This window comes from Capsicum annuum, chromosome 9 (assembly GCF_002878395.1).
Source record: "Capsicum annuum cultivar UCD-10X-F1 chromosome 9, UCD10Xv1.1, whole genome shotgun sequence".
Classification (NCBI taxonomy): Eukaryota; Viridiplantae; Streptophyta; class Magnoliopsida; order Solanales; family Solanaceae; genus Capsicum; species Capsicum annuum.
Genome location: NC_061119.1, coordinates 3,664,896 through 3,671,626, shown reverse-complemented (window position 1 = coordinate 3,671,626; position 6,731 = coordinate 3,664,896).

The window sequence follows — 6,731 nt, the reverse complement described above, 5'->3', positions numbered from 1 at the left end:
AAGCTGGGGAGTCGCCTAGTGTAGGCAATGTTTGATAACGAGGAGGTTTGGATTGTCAAACGGGCGAAACAACGTGAATAGGCCATTTTTGGCCAAATTGGTGTGCTATAGCCCCATGGTTTTTGGGGTGGGCCTAGGGTTCGAGCATATTTTGGCCGACAGTCGACTGGGTTGCCCTAGGCAGGCTGGGGTGCGGCCTAGTATGGGCTATTTTTTAGAATGGGCCGATTTGGGTGGTCAAATGGGCAAAACGGCTTGAACGGGCCATTTTCAGGCCAAATCGGTGTACCATTGCCCACGATTTGAGGGGTGGGCTTAGGGGCTGAGATATTTTGGCCGAGAAATAATCGAGCGGCCCTAAGAAGTCTTGGGAGCGGCTTACTACAGGCCAATTTTGAGAATGTGGCAGTTTGGGTGGTCAAACAGCGTAAATGGGCTATTTTTGAGCCAAATCGGTTGCTATAGCCCACGGTTTTAGGGGTGGGCCCAGGGGTCGGGCATAATTTTGGCTGAAAATCTATCGGGCTACCCCAAGCAGGCTAGAGAGAGGCCTAGTGTGTGCTATTTTATAGAACAGGGCAGTTTGGGTGGTTAAACGAGCGAAACGACACGAACGGACTATTTTTGAGCCAAATTGGTGTGCTTGGCACATGATTTTTGGGGTGACCCCGAGGCCCGAATGTGATTTTGGTCAAAAATCAATCGAGCTACCCAAGGCAGGATGGAGAGCGGCCTAGTATAGGCTATTTTTAAAAACGGGGTGATTTGGATGGTCAGAAGGGCAAAACAGCCCAAATGGGTCATTTTTGGGGCAAATCAATGTGATATAGCCCACAGTTAATGGGGTGATATAGAGGGTCGAATGTGATTTGAGCCTAAAATCGACCGGGCTACCCCAGTCAGGCTTAGGAGCGGCCTAGTGTGGGCCATTTTTTAGAACGGCATGGTTTAGGTAGTGAAATGGGAGAAACGAAGCGAACGGGCCATTTTCGGGCCAAATTGGTGTACTTAGCACCTGGTTTTAAGGTAGGGGTGTGCATCGGTCGGTTTGGTTCAGTTTTATGTGTTATTGGTTCGGTTTATCTGTTTTCAATTTTTAAATATGTAAAACCAATAACCAACCAATAAGATATTTTCTTATCGGTTTTGGTTTATTGATTTTTGGTCCTTAACGGTTCGGTTTTTTGGTTTAACCAATAAGAAAATAATTATAAAATAGAAGTAGTAACAACTAACATAAAAAAATAAAATCTTTGTTCCCGCCAAAATCCTATGCAATGCATTTTAATTTACAAGAATCTTCAAAGCTGAACTGAATATTAGTTCGGAAAAAATTTGAATCCTAATTGTTGAAATCTATAAATGCTTCAAGCTTTTCAAAACGACAATAACCGAATTTTATATTGTGCCTTTGTTGCCCTGAATAGGTTAATACTTTGTGAATCACTGAATTATGAATAAGTTGTGCATATAATATACATACATACATACATATATATACAAGAGAGAGAGAGGGAGAGATTTATATATATAACATAAATAGGGATAAAACAATAACTTAGTGTATCCTTATTGGGTTATCAGTTTAATCGATAACCCAATAAGTTAAAACTAAAACCAAACCGTTTACCCAATAAATTTTTTTATAAAACCAATAAGAAACCGTTAACCCAATAACCCAATAATAATTTTATCGGTTGGTTCGATTTTTGCACACCCCTATTTTTAGGGTGGGCCTGAAAGCCGGTCATGATTTTGGCCAAAGATTGTCTGAGCTCGCCTCAGGCAGACTGGGTTGCATCTTAGTGTGGCCATTTTTTAGAGTGGGGTGGATTGGATGGTTAAACGGGCGAAACGAAGCAAATGGATCATTTTTTAGCTAAATCGGTGTGCTATAGCCCACGAATTTTGCTGTGGTCCAAGGGGCCGGGCGTGATTTTCGCTGAAAAATGACTGAGCTACCTCAGGCAGGCTGAGGAGCGGTATAGTGTGGGCTATTTTTGAGAATGGGGTGGTTTGGGTGGTAAAATGGGCAAAACATCGTGAACGGGCCATTTTCAGGCCAAATATTACTCATGGTTTTCTGGGTAGGCCTGGGTGTCAGGCATGATTTTAGCAAAAAATCGATCGGGATGCCTCAGGTAGGCTGGGGAGCAGCCTAGTGAGGGTCATTTTTTAGAACGGGGCAGTTTGGGTGGTCAAACGGGCAAAATTATGTGAACAGGCCATTTTCAGACCAAATCGATGCGCTATAGCCTATAATTTTTGGAGTGGGCATGGGGCCGGGCTTGATTTTGGTCGAAAATCAATCGGGCTGCCCTAGGTTGGCTTGGGAGTGACCTAATGTAGGCCATTTTTTAGAACGGGGCAGTTTACGTGTTTAAAAGGGCAAAACGGCATGAATGGGTCATTTTCGGGCAAAATCGGTGTGCTATAGCCCACGGATTTTGGGGTGGGCCCGAGGGCCTGGTGTGGCTCTGGCTAAAAATTGATCGGGTTATCCCAAGCAAGCAAGAGAGTGGCCAAGTGTAGGCCATTTTTAACAATGAGGCGGTTTGGGTAGTCAAACGGACAAAACGGTGCGATCGGGCAGTTTTGGGGCTAAATTGGTGTGTTATAGCCCACGATTTTCAGGATGGGCTCTGGGGCTGACGTGATTTTTGCTGAAAATCAAATGGGCTTCCCCAGGCAGGCTGCGGAGCGGCCTAGTGTAGGCCATTTCTGAGAACGAGGCGGATTGGATGGTCAAAACGGCGTGAACCAAACATTTTTTAGCTAAATTGGTGTGCTATAACCCACGATTTTTAGGATGGGCTCAGGGTCGATGCATGATTTTGGTATAAAATTGATCGAATTGCCCTTGGCCGGTTAGGGAGCAGCCTAGTGTGGGCTATTTTTAAGAACGAGGTAATTTGGGTGGTTAAACGGGCGAAACAGCACGAACGGGCCATTTTCGGGCCAAATCAGTGTGCTATAAGCCTCAGTTTTTGGGGAGGACACGGGGGTCATGCGTGATTTTCGTAAAAATTGATCGGGCTGCCCCAAGCAGGCTGGAAAGCTGCCTAGTGTAGGCCATTTTTTTGGCCGGTTTGGGTGGACCTGGGGTTCAAGCATTATTTTGGATGAAAATCAGCCGAGCTTTCTAGGAAGGCAGGCGAGCAGCCTAGTGTGGGCTAGTTTTGACAACGGGGCAATTTGGGTGGTCAAACCAGCGAAATGGCATGAACTGGCTATTTTCGGGCAAAATTGGTGTGCTATAACCTACGATTTTTGGGCTGAGCCTAGGGGCCATGTGTGGTTTTGGCTGAAAATTGACCAGGATGCCCCTGGCAGGCTGAGGAGCGGCCTAGTGGGGGTATTTTTAAGAATGGGGAGGTTTGGTTGGTCAAATGGGGGAAACAACCCAAACAGGCTATTTTCGGGCCAAATCGGTTTGTTATAGACCATGGTTTTTAGGGTGGGACCAGGGCCAGGCATGATATTAGCTGAAAATTGAGTTTGCTGCCCTAGACAGGCTGGGAGCGACCTAGTGTGAATAGGGCGGTTTGGATGGTCAAACGGGCAAAACGGCACGAACGGACCATTTCTGGCCAAATTGGTGTGCTATAACCCATTGTTTTGGGGTGAGCTCGGAGGATGGGCATGAATTTGGAAGAAAATCAACAAGGTCTCCCTAGGCAGGCTGGAGAGCGACTTAGTATGGGGTATTTTTTAGAATGGGGTTGTTTTGGTTGTCAAACAGGTGAAACGGCGTCAATGGGCCATTTTTGGGTAATATTGGAATGATATAGCCCACTATTTTTAGGGTGTGCCTAGGGGCCGGGCATGATTTTTGTCAAAAATTGACTGGGTTGCCTGAGGCTGGCTATAAAATGGCCTAGTGCGGGCCATTTTTAAGAAAGGGGTGGTTTGGGTGGTCAAACGGGCGAAACGGCGCAAACGGGTCATTTTTATGCCAAATTAGTGTGATACAACCCACAATTTTTGGGGTGGGCCTGGGGACGATCATGATTTTAGTCAAAAATAGATCGGGATGCCCCAGGAAGGCTAGGGAGCGGACTAGTGAGGGTCATTTATGAGAACGAGGTGGTTTGGGTGGTCAAACGGGCGAAATGGTGTGAATGGGACCTTTTTGGGCCAAATCGGTATGTTATGTCCTACAGTTTTTTGGGTGGGCACCAAGGTCGGGCATGATGTTGGCCGAAAATCAATTGGGCTACCCCAAACAGGCTGGAGAGCGACCTAGTATGGGCTATTATTTAGAATGAGGCAGTTTTGGTGGTCCAAAGGGCAAAACGACGCAAATTGGCCATTTTTGGGCCAAATTAGTGTGCTATAGCCCATAATTTTTGGGGTGGGCTAGGGGGTCGTTTGTTTATTTGGTCAAAAATTGATCGGGCTACCCCAGGCAGGCTGGGGAATGGCCTAGCGTGGTCCATTTTTTAGAATGAGGCAGTTTGGGGGTCAAACAGGTGAGATGGCACGAACGAGTCATTTTTGGGCCAAATCGGTGTGCTATAGCTCACGATTTTCATGGTGGGCTAGGAGTTCGGCAAAATTTTCACCAAAAATTGACTGGGCTACTCCAGGTAGGCTGGGGAGCAGCCAAGTGTAGGCCATTTTTTAGAAAGAGGCAATTTGGGTGGTCAAACGGATGAAACGGCGTAACATCCATTTTCGAGCCAAATTGGGGTGGTATAGCCCACGATTTTTGGGGTAGGCCTGGGGACATGCATGATTTCGACTAAAAATTGACTGGACTACCCCAGGTAGGCTGACGAGCAGCCTAGTGTGGGCCATTTCTTAGAACGGGGTGGTATGGGTGATCAAATAAACAAAATGGTGTGAATGGGCCATTTTCGGGCAAAATTGATCTGCAATAGTCCTTGATTTTCGGGGAGGGTCCGGGGAACAGGAGTGATTTTTTCAAAAAATCGATCGGGCTGCCCTAGGTAGACTAGAGAGCGGCCTAGTGTGGGCCATTTTTTAGAACTGGGCAGTTCCAGTGGTTAAATGGGCGAAACGACGTGAACGGGCCATTTTTTAGCTAAATCAGTGTGCTTTAGCCACAGTTTTGGGGTAGAGCTGGGGTCGAGCATTATTTTAGGAAAAAATTGGTCGGGCTGCCCCAAGCAGGCCCAGAGAGCGGCCTAGTGTGGGCCACTTTTTAGAACTGGGCGTTTGGGTGGTCAAACGAGCCAAATGGCGTGAACTGGCTATTTTTGGGCCAAATCGGTGTGCTATAGCCCATGATTTTAGGGCTGAGCCCAAGGGCCATACGTGATTTTTACTGAAAATCGACCGGGCTTCCCCTGGCAGGCTGGGGAACGGCCTAGTATAGGGCATTTTTAAGAACAGGGTGGTTTGGGTGATCAAATGGCGAAACAACATGAACGGGTTATTTTTAGGCCAAATCGGCTTATGGGTTGGATCCAGGGGCCAAGCGTGATTTTTGCTGAAAATTGAGTTGGCTTCCCAAGGCAGGCTGAGGAGTGACCTAGTGTGGGCTATTTTTTAGAATTGGGTGGTTTGGGTGGTAAAATGGGCAAAACAGCATAAACGGGCCATTTTTGGGCCTAATTGGTGTGCTATAGCCCACGATTTTTGGGTGGGCTCGGAGGCTGGGCCTGGATTTGGCTGAAAATTGATTGGGCTACCCTAGGCAGGCTGGAGAGTGGCCTAGTGTGGGTCATTTTTTAGAACGGGGTTGTTGGGATGATCAAATGGGTGAAACGGTGTGAACGGGCCATTTTCGGGCAATATCGGTATGCTATAGCCCATTGTTTTTAGGATGGGCCCAGGGCCGGGCGTGATTTTTGTTGATAATTGATCGGGCTGCCTGAGGCGTACTGGAAAGCCGCCTAATGTGGGCCATTTTTTAGAACGGAGTGGTTTGGGTGGTCAAACAGGAGAAATGGTAAGAATTGGCCATTTTCGGGCCAAATCGGTGTGCTATAGCCCATGGTTTTCAGGGTAGGCCCTGAGGTCGGGAGTGATTTTGGCAGAAAATCAATCGGGCTACCTCAAGCAGGCTGGGAAACGGCCTAGTGTGGGGTATTTTTTAGAATGGGGTGGTTAACGTGGTCAAGCGGGTGAAAAGGCGTGAACGAGCTATTTTTAGGCCAAATCAGTGTGTTATAGCCCACAGTTTTGGGGTGGTCCTAGGGGTAGGGCGTGATTTTTGCTTAAAATTGACTGAGTTACCCCAAGCAGGATGGGTAGCAGCCTAGTGTGGGCTATTTTTTAGAACAGAGCTGTTTGGTTGATCAAACAGGCGAAACAATGCGAACGGGCCATTTTTGAGTAAAATTGGTGTGCTATAACCCACGGTTTTTAAGGTGGGCCAGAGCGTCGGGCGTGAATTCTGCCAAAAATTGAGCAGGCTACCCCAGGCAGGCTGGGGAATGGCCTATTGTAGGCCATTTTAGAGAACGTGATGGTTTGTGTTGTCAAACGGGTGAAATGGTGCGAACGGGCGAAATAACGCGAACAAACCATTTTTGGACCAAATCGGGTGCTATAGCCCCTGATTTTCAGGATGGGCTCGGGGTCGGGCGTGATTCTAGCCAAAAATTAACCGGGCTGCCCCAAGTAAGTTGGGAAGTGGCCTAGTATGGGATATTTTTTAGAACAGGGTGGTTTGGATGGTCAAACAGGTGAAATAGCGCGAACGAGCAATTTTTGGGCCAAATAAGTGTGTTATAGCCCACAATTTTTGGGGTTGACCCGAG